This window comes from Moschus berezovskii, chromosome 5, assembly GCF_049115385.1.
Source record: "Moschus berezovskii isolate FMDL1 chromosome 5, NW_MosBer_1.0, whole genome shotgun sequence".
Classification (NCBI taxonomy): domain Eukaryota; kingdom Metazoa; phylum Chordata; class Mammalia; order Artiodactyla; family Moschidae; genus Moschus; species Moschus berezovskii.
Genome location: NC_142464.1, coordinates 6,092,949 through 6,113,958, shown reverse-complemented (window position 1 = coordinate 6,113,958; position 21,010 = coordinate 6,092,949).

Below are 21,010 nucleotides of genomic sequence, written 5' to 3'. Positions count from 1 at the left end.
AAAACTGGCTTAAAACTCAACATTGAAAAAATATATATCATGGCATCTGGTTCCATCATTTCATGGAAAATAGATGGGGAAACAATGAAACAGTAACAGATTTTATTTTCTTGGGCCCCAAAATCACTGCAGATGGTGACTACAGCCATGGACTCAAAAGACACTCCTTTGAAGAAAAGCTATGTCAAACCTACAGAGTAGATTAAAAAGGAGACATTACATTATTGACAAAGATCCATATAGTTGAAGCTATGGTTTTTCCAATAGTCATGTATTGATGTGAGAGTTGGACCATAAAGAAGGATGAGTGCCAAAGAATCGATGCTTTTGAACTGTGGTGTTTGAGAACAAGCCAGTCAATACTAAAGGAAATCTATCATGAATATTCATTGGGAAGATTGATGCTGAAGTTGAAGTTCCAATTTTTTGGTCACCTAATGCAAGACCCAACACACTGGAAAAGCCCCTGATGCTGGCAAATATTGAAGGCCAGAGGAGAAGGGGAAGAGAGATGTTGAGATAATTGGATGGAATCACTGGCTCCATGAACATGAGTTGAACAAACTCCAAGAAGTGCTGAAGGCCAGGGAACCCTGGCATGCTGCCATTGCTGCCATCCACGTGGTTGCAAAGAGTCAGACACACTGAGGGACTGAATAAAAATAATTGTATATCAAAAAGTATTGGGATTTATATTCAATATCTTATAATATCCTATTAAAGAAAATGAACCTAGGAAGGCATACATATATATAACTGAATCACATTGCTATGCACCTGAAGCATTGTAAACCAACAGTGTTGTGCTTAGTCACTCAGTTGGGTCTGATTCTTTGTGACACCATGGACTGTAACCCCCAGGTTCCTCTGTCCTTGGGGATTCTCCATGAAAGAATACTGGAGTGGGTTGCCATGCCCTCCTGCAGGGGATATTTCTAGCCAGGGATAGAACCCAGATCTCTTGCACTGCAGGTAGATTCTTTACCATCAGAGTTATCAGAAGCCCCCAAACCACTATCAGTTCTGTTCAGTCACTCAGTAGTGCCCGATTCTTTGCGACCCCATGGATTGCAGCATGACAGGCTTCCCTGTCTTTCACCAACTCCCGGAGCTTGCTCAGACTCCTGTCCATAGAGTTAGTGATGCTATCCAACCATCTCATCCTCTGCTGTCTCCTTTGCCACCTGCATTCAGTATTTCCCAGCATCAGGGTGTTTTCCAATGAGTCAGTTATTCGCATCAAGTGGCCAAAATATAAGAGCTTCGTTTTCAGGATCAGTCCTTCAAATGAATATTCAAAAGTGATTTCCTTTAGGATTGACTAGTTTGACCTGCTTGCAGTCCAAGGGACTCTCAAGAGTCTTCTCCAACACCACAGTTCAAAAGCATCAATTCTTTGGCACTCAGATTTCTTTATAGTCCAATTCTAACATCCATACATGACTACTGGAAAAACCATAGCCTTGACTAGATGGACCTTTGTTGGCAAGTAATATTTTTGCTTTTTAATATGCTGTCAAGGTTGGTCATAAGTTTCCTTTGAAATAAGCGTCTTTTAATTTCATGGCTGCAGTCACCATCTGCAGTGATTTTGGAGCCCCCAAGAATAAAGTCTGACACTGTTTGCATTGTTCCCCCATTTATTTGCCATGAAGTGATGGGACCAGATGCCATGATCTTCGTTTTCTGAATGTTCACCTTCAAGGCAACTTTTTCACTCTCCTCTTTCATTTTCATCAAGAGGCTCTTTAGTTCTTCTTCATTTTCTGCCATAAGGGTGGTGTCATCTGCATATCTGAGGCATTGATATTTCTCCCGGCAATCTTTATTCCAGCTTGTGCTTCATCCAGCCCAGCGTTTCTCATGATGTACTCTGCATAAAACTTAAATAAGCGGGATGGCAATATACAGCCTTGAGGAACTCCTTTTCCAATTTGGAAGCAGTCTGTGGTTCCAACTCCAGTTCTAATTGTTGCTTCCTGACTTGCCTACAGATTTCTCAAGAGGTAGGTCAGGTGGTCTGGTATTACTGTCTCTTTCAGAATTTTCCACAGTTTATTGTGATCCACACAATCAAAGGCTTTGGCATTGTCAATCAAGCCCAAAAAGAAGTTTTTCTGGAACTCGCTTGCTTTTTTGATGATCTAGTGGATGTGGGCAATTTGATCTCTGGTTCCTCTACTACTACTACTAAGTCATTTCAGTCATGTCCAACTCTGTGCGACCCCATAGACGACAGCCCACCAGGCTCCCCTGTCCCTGGGATTCTCCAGGCAAGAACACTGGAGTGGGTTGCCATTTCCTTCTCCAATGCATGAAAGTGAAAAGTGAAAGTGAAGTCGCTCAGTCATGTCCGACCCTCATTGACCCCATGGACTGCAGCCATCCAGGCTCCTCCGTCCATGGGATTTTCCAGGAAAGAGTACTGGAGTGGGGTGCCATTGCTGGTTCCTCTGCCTTTCCTAAATCCAACTTGAACATCTGAATGTTCATGGTTCATGTTCTGTTGATGCCTGGCTTGGGGAATTTTTAGCATTACTTTACTATTTTGTGAGATGAGTGCACCTGTGCAGTCGTTTGAGCATTCTTTGTGATTTCCTTTCTTTGGAACTGGAATGAAAACTGACCTTTTCAAGTCCTGTGGCCACTTCTGAGTTTTCCACATTTGCTGACATATTGAGTGCAGCACTTTCACAGCATCATCTTTCAGGATTTGAAATAGCTCAACTGGAATTCTATCACCTCTACTACCTTTGTTCATAGTGATTTTTCCTAAGGCCCACTTGACTTCAAATTCCAGGATGTCTGTCTCTAGGGGAGTGATCACACCATCGTGATTATCTGGTTGGTGAAAATCTTTTTTGTACAGTTCTTCTGTGTATTCTTACCACCTCTTCTTAATATCTTCTGCTTCTGTTATTTCCATATCATTTCTGTTCTTTATTGAACCATCTTTGCCTGAAATGTTCCCTTGGTATCTCTAATTTTCTTGAAGAGATCTCTGGTCTTTCCTATTCTGTTGTTTTCCTCTATTTCTTTGCATTGATCACTGAGGAAGGCTTTCTTATCTCTCCTCGCTATTCTTTGAAACTCTGCATTCAGAGGCTTATATCTTTCCATTTCTCCTTTGCTTTTCACTTCTCTTCTTTTCACAGCTTTTTGTAAGGCCTCCTCAGACAGCCATTTTGCTTTTTTGCGTTTCTTTTCCTTGGGGATGTTTTTGATCCCTGTCTTCTGTACAATGTCACGAACCTCCGTCCATAGTTCATAAAGCACTCTGTCTAACAGATCTAGTCTCTTAAACCTATTTCTCACTTCCACTGTATGATCTTAAGGGATTTGATTTAGGTCATACATGAATGGTCTAGTGGTTTTTCCCTACTTTCTTCAATTTAAGTGTGCATTTGTCAATGAGGAGTTCATGATCTGAGCCACAGTCAGCTCCCAATCTTGGTTTTGCTGACTATATAGAGTTTCTCCATTTTTGGCTGCAAAGTATATAATCAATCTGTTTTCAGTGTTGACCATCTGGTGATGTCCATGTGTATAGTCTTCTCTTGTGTTATTGGAAGATGGTTTTTGCTATGACCAGTGCGTTCTCTTGACAAAACTCTGTTAGCCTTTGCCCTGCCTGATTCTGTACTCCAAGACCAAACACCTGTTACTCCAGGCGTTTCTTGACTTCTGACTTTTGCATTCCAGTCCCCTATAATGAAAAGGGCATCTTTCTTTGGGTGTTAGTCCTAAAAGGTCCTGTAGGTCTTCACAGAACCATTAAACTTCAGTTTCTTCAGCATTACTGGTCGGGGAATAGACTTGGATTACCGTGATATTGAATGGTTTGCACTGGAAATGAATAGAGATCATTCTCTCATTTTTGAGATTGCATCCATGTACTGAATTTGGGACTCTTTTGTTGACTATGATGGCTACTCCATTTCTTCGAAGGGATTCTTTCCCACAGTAGTAGATATAATAGTCATCTGAGTTAAGTTTGCCTTGGAAACGAACAGAAATCATCCTGTCATTTTTAAAATTGCATCCAAGTACTGCATTTCGGACTCTTTTGTTGACCATGATGGCTACTCCATTTCTTCTAAGGGATTCCTGCCCACAGTAGTAGATATAATGGGCATCCGAGTTAAATTCACCCATTCCAGTCCATTTTAATTCACTGATTCCTAGAATGTCGACGTTCACTCTTGCCATCTCCTGTTTGACCACTTCCAATTTGCCTTGATTCATGGACCTAACATTCCAGGTTCCTATGCAATATTGCTCTTTACAGCACCGGACCTTGCTTCTATCACTGGTCACATCCACAACTGGGTATTGGTTTTGCTTTTGCTCCATCCCTTTATTCCTTCTATAGTTATTTCTCCACTGAGCTCCAGACGCTTGCTCCTTGGAAGGAGAGTTATGACCAACCTTGATAGTATATTAAAAAGCAGAGACATTACTTTGCCAACCAAGGTCCGTCTAGTCAAGGCTATGGTTTTTCCTGTGGTCATGTATGGATGTGAGAGTTGGACTGTGAAGAAGGCTGATCGCCGAAGAATCGATGCTTTTGAACTGTGGTGTTGGAGAAGACTCTTGAGAGTCCCTTATACTGCAAGGAGATCCAACCAGTCCATTCTAAAGGAGATCAATCCTGGGTGTTCATTGGAGGGACTGATGCTAAAGCTGAAACTGCAATACTTTGGCCACCTCATGCGACGAGTTGACTCCCTGGAAAAGACTCTGATGCTGGGAAAGGTTGGGGGCGGGAGGAGAAAGGGACGAAGGAGAATGAGATGGCTGGATGGCATCACCGACTCTGTGGACATGAGTTTGAGTGTACTCCGGGAGTTGGTGATGGACAGGGAGGCCTGGCGTGCTGTGATTCATGGGGTCGCGGAGAGTCGGACATGACTGAGCGACTGAACTGAACTGACTGAGTTAAGTTGACCCATTCCAGTCCATTTAGTTCACTGATTCCTAGAATGTTGACATTCACTCTTGCCATCTCCTGTTTGACCATTTCCAATTTACCTTTATCCATGGACCTAACATTCCAGGTTCCTATGCAATATTGCTCTTTACAGCGTTGGTACTTGCTTCCATCACCAGTCACATCCACAGCTGGATGTTGCTTTTGCTTTAGCTCCATCTCTTCATTCTTTCTGGAGTTATTTCTCTACTGATCTTCAGTAGCATATTGGGTACCTACCGACGTTGGGAGTTCATCGCTCATTGTCCTGTCTTTTTTGCCTTTTCATACTGTTCAATGGGGTCTCAAGACAAGAGTATTGAAGTGGTTTGCCATTCCCTTCTCCAAGGAAGAGAGAATGCATGGCTTCTCCATGTACTCATCTCACATGCTATCAAAGTAATGCTCAAAATTCTCCAAGCCAGGCTTCAACAATATATGAACCCTGAACTTCCAGATTTTCAAGCTGGATTTAGATAAGGCAGAGAAATCATTGGTCAAATTGCCAACATACATTAGATCATTGTAAACCAAGAGTTCAAGAAATTAATCTACATCTTCTTTATTGACTACACCAAAGGTTTTGACTGTGTGGATCACATCAAACTGTGGTGAAACCAACGATATAAAAAGAAAAAAAAAATCAGTTCTTTTGAATATGAAATTAGGTAATCTTAATTTAGGTTTACATGATTTTAAAAGTCATTGTTTGGCTGAAAAACAATTCGATATGTCGATTGTTAAAGTAATCCTATCTAGTATAAACATATTTCTTTCAGATTTCTTTTTGTAGCAAGTTATCCCACCTGTGGATTTCAGAATGAGAGGGATTTTTTTTTTTTATCTTTTCAGATTTATATTTTATTTAAATTTTAATTGGAACTAATTACTTTACATTATTGTATTGCTTTTGACATACATTGACATTAATCATCCCCAGGTATACATGTGTTCCCCATCTTCAACACCCCTCCCTCCTCCCTCCGCATCCCATTCCCCCCCAGTGCACCAGCAAAGAGCATCCTGTAGCATGCATCGAACCGGGACTGGCGATTGATTTCACGTATGATAATATACATGTTTCAATGCCATTCGCCCAAATCATCGCACCATCGCCCTTTCCCACAGAGTCCAAAAGACTGTTCTATACATCTGTGTCTCTTTTGCTGTCTCATATACAGGGTTATCGTTACCATTTTTGTAAATCCATATATATGCGTTCAGTTCAGTTCAGTCACTCAGTCGTGTCCGACTCTCCGAGACCCCATGAATCACAGCATGCCAGGCCTCCCTGTCCATCACCAACTCCCAGAGTTCACTCAAACTCATGTCCACAGAGTCGGTGATGTCATCCAGCCATCTCATTCTCGGTCATCCCCTTCTCCTCCCACCCCCAACCCTTCCCAGCATCAGAGTCTTTTCCAGGGAGTCAACTCGTCGCATGAGGTGGCCAAAGTATTGCAGTTTCAGTTTTAGCATCAGTCCTTCCAATGAACACCCAGGATCGATCTCCCTTAGAATGGACTGGTTGGGTCTCCTTGAGGTACAAGGGACTCTCAAGAGTCTTCTCCAACACCACAGTTCAAAAGCATCGATTCTTCGGCGATCAGCTTTCTTCACAGTCCAACTCTCACATCCATACATGACCACGGGAAAAACCATTGCCTTGACTAGACAGACCTTGGTTGGCAAAGTAATGTCTCTGCTTTTTAATATACTATCAAGGTTGGTCATAACTTTCCTTCCAAGAAGTAAGCGTCTTTTAATTTCATGGCTGCAATCAGCATCTGCAGTGATTTTGGAGCCCCCAAAAAATAAAGTCTGACACTGTTTCCGCTGTTTTTCCATCTATTTCCCATGAAGTGATGGGACCAGATGCCATGATCTTTGTTTTCTGAATGTTGAGCTTCAAGCCAACCTTTTCACTCTCCTCTTTCTCTTGCATCAAGAGGCTTTTGAGTTCCTCTTCACTTTCTGCCATAAGGGTGGTGTCATATGCATATCTGAGATTATTGATATTTCTCCCAGCAATCTTGATTCCAGCTTGTGCTTCTTCCAGCCCAGCGTTCCTCATGATGTACTCTGCATAGAAGTTAAATAAGCAAGGTGACAATATACAGCCTTGACGTACTCCCTTTCCTATTTGGCACCAGTCTGTTGTTCCATGTCCAGTTCTGACTGCTGCTTCCTGACCTGCATACAGGTTTCTCAAGAGGCAGGTCAGGTGGTCTGGGATTCCCATCTCTTTCAGAATTTTCCACAGTTTATTGTGATCCACACAGTCAAAGGCTTTGGCATAGTCAGTGAAGCAAAAATAGATGTTTTTCTGGAACTCTCTTGCTTTCTCCATGATCCAGCGGATGTTGGCAATTTGATCTCTGGTGCCTCTGCCTTTTCTAAAACCTGCTTGAACATCTGGGAGTTCACAGATCACATATTGCTGAAGCCTGGCTTGGAGAATTTTGAGCATGACTTTACTAGCGTGTGAGATGAGTGCAATTGTGCAGTAGTCTGAGCATCCTTTGGCATTGCCTTTCTTTGGGATTGGAATGAAGACTGACCTTTTCCAGTCCTGAGGCCACTGCTGAGTTTTCCAAATTTGCTGCCATATTGAGTGCAGCACTTTCACAGCATCATCTTTCAGGTTTTGAAATAGTTCAACTGGAATTCCATCACCACCACTAGCTTTGTTCCTAGTGATACTTTCTAAGGCCCACTTGACTTCACATTCCAAGATGTCTGGCTCTAGGTCAGTGATCACGTTATCGTGACTATCTTGGTCGTGAAGATCTTTTTTGTACAGTTCTTCTGTGTATTCTTGCCACCTCTTCTTAATATCTTCTGCTTCCATTAGGTCCATACCATTCCTGTCCTTTATTGAGCCCATCTTTGCATGAAATGTTCCCTTGGAATCTCTAATTTTCTTGAAGAGATCTCTTGTTTTTCCTATTCTGTCGTTTTCCTCTACTTCTTTGCATTGATTGCTGAGGAAGGCTTTCTTATCTCTCCTTGCTATTCTTTGGAACTCTGCATTCAGATACTTATATCTTTCCTTTTCTCCTTTGCTTTTCACTTCTTTTTTCACAGCTATTTGTAAGGCCTCCTCAGACAGTCATTTTGCTTTTTTCATTTCTTTTCCATGGGGATAGTCTTGGTCCCTGTCTCCTTAACAATGTCACGAACCTCCGTCAAGAGTTCATCAGACACTTTATCTATCAGTGAGAAGGTTTATTTTAAAACTTAAATCGTCTGAAGAGGAAAATATAGCACTAAGTTTTTGGTGGTCAGTGCAACAATAATTAATTTCTGCTGCTAAATATCTGTATTTTACTCTGATAGCTATTCCTAACATACCAACATATCACTGTAATTACATCATTATCTATTTTCATGAACATCTTAACACAGCTTGACAATTTCATAGAAATTTACAATATGCTCAAAAGAATCTCAGAAAGTATCTAGACCATGTAAGTAATGACAAAAAGATTAATGGTTTTTATTAGATTCTGTGGTTTCTGCCAGCACTATTATAACCCTGACTTAGATCACTTTACTAAATAGTAGATTTAAAAAAAAATAAAAGCTTTATAAAGACGTGTTCTCAGTCTTAGTTAGCAGAAAGAAAATATATTATGGTGATGTGTGGATAGAAGGAATGTATTTTACTTCAAAACTAAATAACACATTATATTGAAACAGTTATACACATAGTCAATCAAGTGGTTTTGCACTGAGCTTTAAACATTCAAGTAATTCTATGATATATATGTTAAAAACACACTATTAAAAAATAAATCATGAAGAGCATGTGGTGTGTCAAATAATACATAATATCACGAATGTACTATATAAAGTGTTTATCTTCCAAAACAAATATTCATTAATCTAAAAGAAAATTAATGAAAATTGGCCTCTAGCAGGTTTCTATGTCTCTAAAACATATCAATTATATAAAACTTTGTGTGGACACAAAGAAGTGTGCGCGCACACACACACACACACCATGAAATAGCTGAATCATCTTATGTCAACCAGTCCATTCTAAAGGAGATCAATCCTGGGTGTTCATTGGAAGGACTGATGGTAAAGCTGAAACTCCAATACTTTGGCCACCTCATGCGAAGAGTTGACTCACTGGAAAAGACTCTGATGCTGGGAAGGATTGGGGGTAGGAGGAGAAGGGGACGACAGAGAATGAGATGGCTGGATGGCATCAGTGACTCGATTGACATGAGTTTGAGGGAACTCCGGGAACTGGTGATGGACAGGGAGGCCTGGCGTGTGACCCTCATGGGGTCACAAAGAGTCGGACATGACTGAGTGACTGAACTGAACTGAAGGTTTCTTTTAGAAGTGAACTACACAAAAATATGAAACTATAAAGATGATGCTTTACTATTGAAAATGTGACCATTTTTTTATAGCTAATTCTTTAGTTCTTTTTAAATTGCCTCTTAGATAATCAGTTCTTTTGGTAAACGGAGTAATGTTTTTCTCCTTTTTTGGAAAGTAGTCATTACTCAACTGCCATAAAACCATGTTGGGGAAAAAAATAATGAGGAGCTAGTACAATTTAGTAAAGCGCTGTCTTAGCAGGATTTGAGTTCCATGACTCCAAAATAGAGATAATGCATACTTTAAAACAAATTATATAGGATAAATCTCATATTATATATATATATGCAAAAAGGCAAAATAAGAGAAATATTTTTTATTTAATTTCTATTCTTTGACTTAGAATACATAAGAAAAGCCCTTTTAGAAGAAATTCACAATCTGAATCAATTTTGTCATGTTGATCTGTGTAGCCATAACATACACAGTTCACAGTTATTATCAAGTTCTACCATATGCGGAGCTCATCATTAAGCACTGCATTGATTGACAGAGAAACAAAAAATTACTTAAGATTTATGATTCCCCTGGAGGGACTGGTGGAATGTGGATGAGTCCTCCACTTCCAAGGCTAATTGGAGACCTTCACAGAGCTGCAGCGATAGTTGCATTACATGCTAGACCATGTGATGCCGTGTCTGCTGTCTCATCCATCTTCCCTCCTGTTGGGCATCTGATCATTGGGCTTCACTGTGACCACAACAAATATGTAAAGTACTCTTAGGAGCTCTCATAGGGTATGAATCCAAAGTGAATGAGCTCTAATAGGTTCACAAAACACATATATAATATTGATATCTGTTTCATGTCAAGTGTGTTAATTACCCACTTAATAGAGAGGCATCAGTTCTGATGTTGCTTCAAGCTTGACCAAGAACAACAAACTTTCTGCACAACTTTATCTTCACTTCTCAAAGCTTAGACTCTGCTTAGTTACAATTCAGTGTCAAACCCTTTATCTATAGAGTATTGATTTAGAAAAAAGAAATGATTGCACAGTTTCCCCTTACTGATTATAAAATTGTGCTTAAGGATATTGTGCCCTCCCTCTGTCTTTCAATGTTCTCCATTCAGTGATACACATTATCAATTTATGCTTTGGTTTCGTTCAACAAAAATTATCTTCATACATGGATGTGTCTGTTTTCTACTATCACAAGATGAAAGCTGAATTTCTTTTTTGTTTTTTAAAATCTGAATGAAAACAGTATCACATTTATTCATCAAACACTAACTCAACTCTGGTCCTGAAAATATTTCACTTTTTCTGGTAACTTTAATGGTATCATTCAGTTTTATAGTTCTAATACACAGTCTTGAAAGAACTAAATCTTTAAACTTCTTCAGAATCTCATTTTCAACCCTGCTCTCTTCAGTGCCTTCATTCTTTGGAAACCTGACCTCACTTAGACCCTGCGCCCGGGCTGACCAGGAGAGGAATGCATTAGTGAGATATGCTGGGACCCAGGACCAATTTTTGCTGCAGAGCTGCAACATCTACACCTGGACACGCCTGCTTTTCCAGGAACAAAATAACAATGAAACTATATGTGACTGAAATAACTGTGTGCATGCACAGCTGGGGCAAATTCTGGACAAAAAGTACAGAGACCAAAAACAGACAAACAAAAATCCACTGGCACTTTTGAAGAGCCTGAGGAGCAAAATCAAGGCAATAGCAGGTTACTGAGCATGCCTTCTGCATTCAACACCACCAGTGAAGTGAAGTGTGAAAGTCGCTCAGTTGTGTTTGACTCTTTGAGACCCATGGACTATACAGTCCATAGAATTCTGTAGGCCAGAATACTGGAGTGGGTAACCTTTCCCTTCTCCAGGGGATCTTCCAAACCCAGGTGTAGAATCCAGTGTCCCACATTGCAGGTGGATTCTTTACCAGCTGAGCCACAAGGGAAGCTCAAGAACATCACCAGAGGGATGGGCAAACCACTTAAGCATCCCTCTGGTCCAACCTCTAAACACACTGAGAGGGTAAAAGATAGGAAAACCAGGGTTCCCCACTTGGCAGGAGGAGATAAAGTACAAATGGCAGGTGTTCCCCCCCCCCATTCTCTGTTGATGAAAGCAGTTCTGCCTAAGTCTAACATTTTTTTTCCCCTTTTATCAAACCCTGGACTAATAATGGCTCAACAAACCAGTATTCATGTCAACTGTTTTATGGCTGGGGATGACACATCTCATGCCTTTCAAAAATGCATATTGTGGCAGAGGGGTCTGGTGAAATTCCTTCGCCTTGAGGTGTCTCTCTTATCTGATTAGCAGCTTGCTAACAGACATAAAACACCTTGTTGAAAACTAACAGGGAGACATTATTTCTGTCCCCTCCTGATGTCTATGTCAGAAACTTTCCCTGTCTCTCTTAAATTCTGTTAGTGGTCCAACCTGGTCTCTGGCCATGGATCGAAATCCTCCCTTTCCTGAGGTCAAGAATCCTCGTGTAGCACATGGCTTGCAGCACCAACCTTTCATCTTGTTGTCTCATCCAGGACCTTTAAGACAAGGTAAGGATGACTGGAGCTCTAGTTTTTTGTTCTTCTAGTAAACACGTTTTCTGCTGTAATTTACTAACTCTACAGTGTGTCTGTGCATGCAAAAGTAGCATGAAACAGACATGGAATTAACCACAAAAGTGTTTTGATCCCTGCTTTGTGGCTTTGTGGTGCTTCATAATGACTGAAGGCAGCCCCAAAAGGGGAGACTTGTCGGGGGTTTATACAGACCTGCCAATGCCAAGAGGGTCCCAACATCCCTGAGAAGGGAGAAGCCAGAAATAGGTGAATCATATGGCCCAAATTTCCTTTCTTAGTCACCTTTTCCTGGTCTTTTTGACCATTTTGTAACTGCTTGGGGAAAAACACCTATTTCTGCTTCATTGACTATGCTAAAGCCTTTGACTGTGTGGATCACAATAAACTATAGAACATTCTGAAAGAGATGGGAATCCCAGACCACCTGACCTGACTCTTGAGGAACCTGTATGCAGGTCAGGAAGCAACAGTTAGAACTGGACATGGAACAACAGACTGGTTCCAAATAGGAAAAGGAGTACGTCAAGGTTGTATATTGTCACCTTGCTTATTTAACTTCTATGCAGAGTAAATCATGAGGAATGCTGGGCTGGAAGAAGCACAAGCTGGAATCAAGATTGCTGGGAGAAATATCAATAATCTCAGATATGCAGATGACACCACCCTTATGGCAGAAAGTCAAGAGGAACTAAAAAGCCTCGTGATGAAAGTGAAAGAGAAGAGTGAAAAGGTTGGCTTGAAGCTCAACATTCAGAAAACAAAGATCATGGCATCTGGTCCCATCACTTCATGGGAAATAGATGGGAAAACAGGGGAAACAGTTTCAGACTTTATTTTTTGGGGCTCCAAAATCACTGTGGATGCTGATTGTAGCCATGAAATTAAAAGACGCTTACTCCTTGGAAAGAAAGTTATGACCAACCTAGATATTATATTAAAAAGCAGAGACATTACTTTGCCAAAAATGGTTCGTCTAGTCAAGGCTTTGGTTTTTCCCGTGGTCATGTACGGATATGAGAGTTGGACTGTGAAGAAAGTTGATCGCCGAAGAATTGATGCTTTTGAACTGTGGTGCTGGAGAAGACTCTTGAGAGTTCCTTGGACTGTAAGGAGAGCCAACCATTCCATTCTAAAGGAGATCAATCCTGGGTGTTCATTGGAAGGATTGATGCTAAAGCTGAAACTCCAATACTTCGGCCACCTCATGAGACAAGATGACTCACTGGAAAAGGCTCTGATGCTTTGAAGGATTGGGGGCAGGAGGAGAAGGGGACGGCAGAGAATGAGATGGCTGGATGGCATCACCGACACAATGGACATGAGTTTGAGTGAAATCCGGGAGTTGGTGATGGACAGGGAGTCCTGTTGTGCTGCAATTCATGGGGTCGCAAAGATTCGGACACAACTGAGCAACAGAACTGAACTGAAGTGAACCTAGCCTATCAGATAACAGACTTTCAAAGGATTTTCAGTCCATGTTGTTGGTTGTTTTGTCAAGCACTGCAGACAAGAGCACTTTAGGGAGCTTGGTGGAGCTCTAGCTCCAAGAATGTCTCTCAGGCTAGAAGTCGCTCGCTTGACTGCCTGCCTTAGAGGCCAGAGACCTGAAAGTGAGCCTTTGTCACCACTGTGCCTCTGATCTATGTTGATAGGAGCACAATTGGTGACCATGAGGTTTTGAGAACATAGATCGGGAATCCCAGAATCAGGTCAAATTGGAAGTGCAATGGCCTTCTTCCTTTGGTAATGCTATTTCTTAGCAGACCAGAGGAGGGTCTCCAGTGACTTTTGTCTCAACTCCTTAGATATTCTCTCTGTGAAATCTTTGGGGATGGACTGGAGAAATTGACCCTTATAGCTTGAGGACAAAAATCACTTTTTCCTCACTGCCCAGCCCTTCACCACCTCTTTTGTCATCACATAACTGGAGTGGTGACACTTGGAAGGGATATCTTGGGCTTTATGTTTGCCCTTTTATGATTTACCAGTTCTCTTGTGGTCAGGAATATATTCAAGGTTGTGCACAGACACACAAGAGATGGATGCTTCCCCTAGTGGTCTTAGCTTGGGAGGCATTCTGGAAGGCTACCCTGTTGCACCCTGGGTGGCATCAATAGAAATCAGGTAGAGGTTTTAATGGTGAGGAGCTGGATATCAACCTGTGATCCACCAGATCTACCCCTGATGCATCTTCAGCCTGCCTTAGTGGTAGAACAGAGAGGGACAGTAGTGGGACAACTGTGTTCATAAGGGATAGGTTAACTCCAGCCAGTGAAGGAAGTTTAGGTGAAAGACCTGTCTCCACCCCCATCTAGAGCAGAGAGGAACACCTTCAGTAGAAAAAGGGTGCTGGATGATGCTTTTACTCTCTTACAGATGGGTGCTAACAATTCCAGCTTCAGTCCCTTGAACTGCATCCTGAAAAACTGGGATAGATTCAATCCCCAGAGCTTAAAGAATATATTCCTGATCATCCTGTGTGAATAATGCATGGTCACAGTATCCATTGGAAGATGGCAAACAGTGGCCAGTTGGAGGGTCTCTTAATTATAATACTGCCTTACAATTAGACTGGTTCTGCAGAAAACAAGGGAAATTGATAGAAGTAGCAACCCACTCTTCTGGAATGGCAACGCACTCCAGTACTCCTGCCTGGAAAATCCCATGGACTGAGAAGCCTGGTAGGCTACAGTCCATGGGCTCGCAAAGAGTCGGACATGACTGAGCGACTTCACTTTCACTTTCTTTCTTGGCATATGTTTTACCTTTTTTCTCTCTGTTGACTTACCAAACTTATGGCTTAAGGGTACAGATTTGGGTGTGAAACTTTCAGCCCCCTCCTGTCCTCCTACTCAGCCTCCATGTTTGGGGCTTCCGACTGAGCAAATTGAAAGTCAGGGCATTCCTCAGGGGAGAGTTGCCTCAGTCTCAGTAGAAACTCGAACTGAAATTCAAACTGCTCCAATCACAGTAGAGGTTCAAACTCCTGTCTCAATACTACCTCCGACTTCTGTTTTCACTCGAAACTCAGACAGTTGAAGTAAGAGAAGCTCAAACAGCTAAAACCAAGGGTGAGATACAGGATGAGACAGAGGACAGGAGACAAAGAGTTAAGGAAACACACGTTTCTCCAATCTCTCTCTGGGATCGTATGCAAAGGGCAGCCAGAGAGACTGAGGAACAGACACACAAGCTGTTACCTTCATGAAGCACCCAACAGGAAAAATAATCAATCTATGAGGGTTAATGAGCCCTTTTCTTATCAAGAAATTCAAAGAACCAAAGAAGATCTGGGAGACTATTTGGAGTACCCAAAAACATATATTAGAACCTTTAAGGGTGTTACTTTGCTTTATGACTTTACTTGGAAAGATGTGATGTATATCCTGGGACAGACGCTAACTCCTGACTCAAAAACTTGAGTTTTGGAGAAAGTTATTGCCTATGGAGATGAATGGCTTGGTTATGAATCAACAGGAAAGAAGGAGGAGAGATAGTTGCCTTCCTTACTGGAATCAGGAGGGCCCAACTATAGAACCAGACTGGGACAATAACATGGCTAACGGAAGATGAAATCAGAGTCATTTTGTCAGATGTATTCTTGAAGGACTCAGGCAAGCACGTGCTAGGACTTTAAATTATGCCAAATTGGCAAACATAGAATAGGAAAAGAAGGAAGCACCTGGTAAATCCCTAGATAGACTGTGAGAAGCTCTTCACAAAGTCATTGAGATTGATTCCAAAAGTGAAGAGGGAAGAGTCATCTTAAAGGATAAATTTCTCACTCAGTTGGCTCCAGATATGTGCCATAATCTACTAAAATAGGTGTATGTACAAAAGCAGTCTTTAGATAACTTGTTGCAACTGGCTCAGACAGTTTATTATGGCGAGGAATATGAGGAGAGGAAGGAAAGACAGAAGGAGACAAAGCGACAGACTGAAGCCTAATAATACTGGTCAGAATAGTTCTAAGACAGGCTGAGGAAGTGTCCAGAGGGACTCAAGTGGAAAGGGACAGATTTGCTATTGTTGTGGCAAGGAGGGGAACCTCAAATGGGATTACCCTCAGGTTTCTAAGTTGCCTTTGGGTCCATGTCCAGTCTGCAAAGGACCACAATGGAGAAGAATTGCCCTCAGAGGCGTAGGTCCCAGGCATTGGACTCTCAAGACAATCAGGACTGAAGGTGCCCAGGTGTCCGACACAGCTTCCATCCTAATTACACCTGAGGAAACCTGGGTATTAATAATTGTGTGTGTGTGGGGGGGGGGCGGTATTGGACAATTTCCTTTTGGATACCAGGGAAACTTACTCTGTGTTTACTGAAGGCTCTGGCCCACTTTCTGCTTCCATGGTGGGACTGTCTGGATGAGCCAAATGGTATTATTTCAGTTGTCCTTTAAGCTGCAACTGGGAATCAGCACCCTTTTCACACAAGTTTCTGATCATCCCGTCTTTTGATGGTGAGTTCATGGTTTATAACATCAGTTCAGTTCAGTTCAGTTCAGTCGCTCAGTCGTGTCCAACTCTCCGTGACCCCATGAATCACAGCACGCCAGGCCTTCCTGTCCATCACCAATTCACGGAGTTCACGCAAGCCCATGTCCACAGAGTCGGTGATGTCATCCAGCCATCTCATTCTCGGTCGTCCCCTTCTCCTCCTGCCCACAACCCTTCCCAGCATCAGAGTCAACTCGTCGCATGAGGTGGCCAAAGTATTGCAGTTTCAGCTTTACCATCAGTCCTTCCAATGAACACCCAGGATTGATCTCCTTGAGAATGGACTGGTTGCATCTCCTTGCGGTACAAGGGACTCTCAAGAGTCTTCTGCAACACCACAGTTCAAAAGCATCAATTCTTCGGCGATCAGCTTTCTTCACAGTCCAACTCTCACATCCATATATGACCACGGGAAAAACCATAGCCTTGACTAGACGGACCTTGATTGGCAAAGTAATGTCTCTGCTTTTCAATATATTATCAAGGTTGATCATAACTTTCCTTCCAAGGAGTAAGTGTCTTTTAATTTCATGGCTGCAATCAGCATCTTCAGTGATTTTGGAGCCCCAAAAAATAAAATCTGACACTGTTTCCACTGTTTTTGCATCTATTTCCCATGAAGTTATGGGACCAGATGCCATGATCTTTGTTTTGTGAATGTTGAGCTTCAAACCAACCTTTTCACTCTCGTCTTTTACTTTCAACAAGAGGCTTTTGAGTTCTTCTTCACTTTCTGCCATAAGGGTGGTGTCATCTGCATATCTGAGATTATTGATATTTCTCCCAGCAAGCTTGTTTCCAGCTTCTGCTTCTTCCAGCCCAGCTTTCCTCATGATGTACTCTGCATAGAAGTTAAATAAGCAAGGTGACAATATACAGCCTTGACGCACTCCCTTTCCTATTTGCAACCAGTCTGTTGTTCCATGTACAGTTCTCACTTTTGCTTCCTGACCTGCATACAGTTTTCTCAAGAGGCAGGTCAGGTGGTCTGGTATTCCCATCTCTTTCAGAATTTTCCACAGTTTATTGTGATCCACACAGTCAAAGGCTTTGGCATAGTCAAGGAAGCAGAAATAGATATTTTTCTGGAACTCTCTTGCTTTCTCCATGATCCAGCGGATGTTGGCAATTTGATCTCTGGTGCCTCTGCCTTTTCTAAAACCTGCTTGAACATCTGGGAGTTCACGGTTCACATATTGCTGAAGCCTGGCTTGGAGAATTTTGAGCATGGCTTTACTAGCGTGTGAGATGAGTGCAATTGTGCGGTAGTTTGAGCATTCTTTGGCATTCCTTTTCTTTGGGATTGAAATGAAGACTGACCTTTTCCAATCCTGTGGCCACTGCTGAGTTTTCCAGATTTGCTGGCATATTGAGTGCAGCACTTTCACAGCATCATCTTTCAAGATTTGAAATAGCTCAACTGGAATTCCATCACCTCCACTAGCTTTGTTCGTAGTGATGCTTTCTAAGGCCCACTTGACTTCACATTCCAAGATGTCTGGCTCTAGGTCAGTGATCACGTTATCGTGACTATCTTGGTCGTGAAGATCTTTTTTGTACAGTTCTTCTGGTTTATAACATAAATGGTATTATTTTGAGAGAGTGATAACTTAGTTATGGCATTGGGTTTTTTTTTTTTCCTTTTTGCAGCTTGAGGCAGTTGTAAAATAACTTAATGTAGCTTTTTACAACTGTGTATTCTATAGTATTTTTTCATTTGATGAAATTTTAACTTTTAATGTTTTGGGCATTGTGCTTTGTACCATTTATTGAATAAAAAAAAAAAAAAAGTTTCTGGTCTTGCCAGAGTCTCCCTCACCCCTTCTGGGGAGGGATATACTGAGCAAGGTTCATTCCTTTATCTTCATGAATATGAATCTTTCTCTTTCTCTCCCATTAATTGAATAAAATGTAAATCTTAGAGTGTAGACTGATGGAAAAGCTGTTGATCAAATACAAAAATCTATTCATGTCATTGGCAAGCTCAAAGAACCACACATATTTCCACATCAAAAGCAGTATCCTCTAAAATCAGTTAAGTTCAGTCGCTCAGTCGTGTCCGACTCTTTGCGACCCCATGAATCACAGCACGCCAGGCCTCCCTGTCCATCAACAACTCCCGGAGTTCACTCAAACTCATGTCCATTGAGTCGGTGATACCATCCTGTCATCTCATTTTCTGTCGTCCCCTTCTCCTCCCACCCCCAATCCTTCCCAGCATCAGACTCTTTTCCAGTGAGTCAACTTGTCACATGAGGTGGCCAAAGTATTGCAGTTTCAGCTTTAGCATCAGTCCTTCCAATGAACACCCAGGATTGGTCTCCCTTAGAATGGACTGGTTGGTTAGTGCTGTGACAACACTTTAAAATATTAATCAGAATTATGGCAACATTTTACCTGAATATATCAGAATTTATATATAAATTGTTTCTAGGATATCTGTAATAGTAACATCTACCATACAATATACCAGAGATTTATTATTCACTTGATAATACTTCCCATGTAATTTAACATGGAAGTTGAACCCAATTAGTGTAATATCTCCCTTTGGGATGTTTCAGGGGCCCTCTGAAGCATCCCAAAGTTAGCTAGAAGCCAAAAGTGCTTCATCAGAATGATTTAGGAAATTTTGTCAACAAATATCATAAAGGTTTAGAGCACTCAGTCAGATGGGATTATAGGTCACTGTGAAACAACAGCTATTCACTCAGCCATAGTAACAATATAGGATTTCAGAGGCAAATATAGAACAGACCATTTAAGTGGTAAATAAACTTAAATCTATTGTCAAATGCAGTTTAACATCTCAAGAAAACATTTATTTATACACAAAACTCTTTCCTCGGGGTCCACTTTCCACAAAAACTTTTTAGCACTTTCTGTACCCATTTGTTCTCCCATCCTGGAACAGCCAACTGTAAGTCAGACCTACTACCTTTTTCCTTCATAAAATGTAATTTCATTCTTCATACCTTCTTTATTGAACACACACATCTTACTTCCCTTAAGCAGCCAAGAATTGACCTTTATATTAGCATTCTATAGATTGGTGAACATAAATACCAATGATAAAAAAATTTAGCAAACATGTCAGGATGGCATCAAACATTATTTATTAATAGTCTAAAATCTTTAGTTTTTCTGTAAGTTAGTATTCAGTAGTGAATGTTTCAGAATCTTTTTTTATTTGGAAATGACCTAGCTATTCAATAAACTTTTGTTACTTAATTTAGCACAATCTTAGAAATTCAGGTTACCAAAATCTAGAGAAACTGTTTTATACAGACATTTTTAATTTTAATTGATTTTATCTAAAAGCTCATGTCTCCTTTACATTTTTTAGTTTTTTTTTTTTTTTCACTCAAGGTAATTTATTTGTCGACAAACTTGTAACAGATATGATATTTAATTTATATTGAACCTAGGTGCAATGAAAATATTCTACTTAATGTTAATTACTCTAAGACATATCTATATTAGATAGATCAACAAACATTAATATCAGGTATTTAATACTGAATATTTTCCAGTTTACATGAACCTGGAATTTATTATTTAATTTAGAATTATTTGATTTGTAAGTGCCTACCTTTTTTTAAGCCAATTAAATAGAGCTCATTTACAAATTAACTTCAAAAATATTACTCAGAGACAAAGACATACGGAGACATATTTAGACAGACACAATGCTAGTTTTTAGTCATGAATTAGATATTGCAATATAAAATTTACTAGTTTATAAAAACAGTTGGACCTATTCTATAGGGGGTCAGCGGAGGGGCCCCCAAAACAATAAAAGGGCATAAGGAAGGAGAATCACCCAGTCCCTGCCAGTCTCTATTGCCAATTTTGCCAGTGTTTCTTTTAGGGTCCGATTCATCCTTTTTACTTGACCTGAGCTCTGGGGATTGTATTTGTAGCGTAATTTTCATTTAATCTCCATAGCCGAAACCAATCCCTGAACAACTTTATCTTAGCCGAATTCGTTGGTCTCCGGGCAGCTGCTCGGAGGCCTGCCATAAGAGTCTGGTGGTACACTCGAAGATACTCCCTACCTTCTGCACACTCAGAGTCCCACTGGGGCCGGGTCAATGGAAATCCCTCATCAATTAGGTTCGGCTGCATGGTGGGCCTCCCGTCCACACCCAGGACATGTTTCCGAGCTTCTGATAGAATCCGCTCCCGTTCTTCCGTGGTGAAGAGCACCTGTAACAGCTACTGACAGTCATCCCAGGTGGGATTATGGGTGAAAGGGATAGAAACAAAAGGCTTTATCTATGCTCATGGGTTTTCCACCAGATCTTGCCAGACCAGGATATAGGGCATCTGATCCAGGTGGCCGGAAGGGCCAGGTGTGAGAATCTTCCCCCTAACAGCCCGGATGGTGGGCAGGCTGAAGGTTCCCTCCCTTAGCCACCCAACATTAAAAGTGGGCCACTCCGAGGAACAGAGTGTTACCAGCTTATTCCTCTTCACTAGCAGAGACAAGTCTCGCGCCCTAGATTTAAAGTCAGAGAAATGATCCATCATGAGCGAGAGCGGGGTAGAGCTTCCTTGACCTATGACCACAGAATAGATTACGGGAGAGAAAAGACA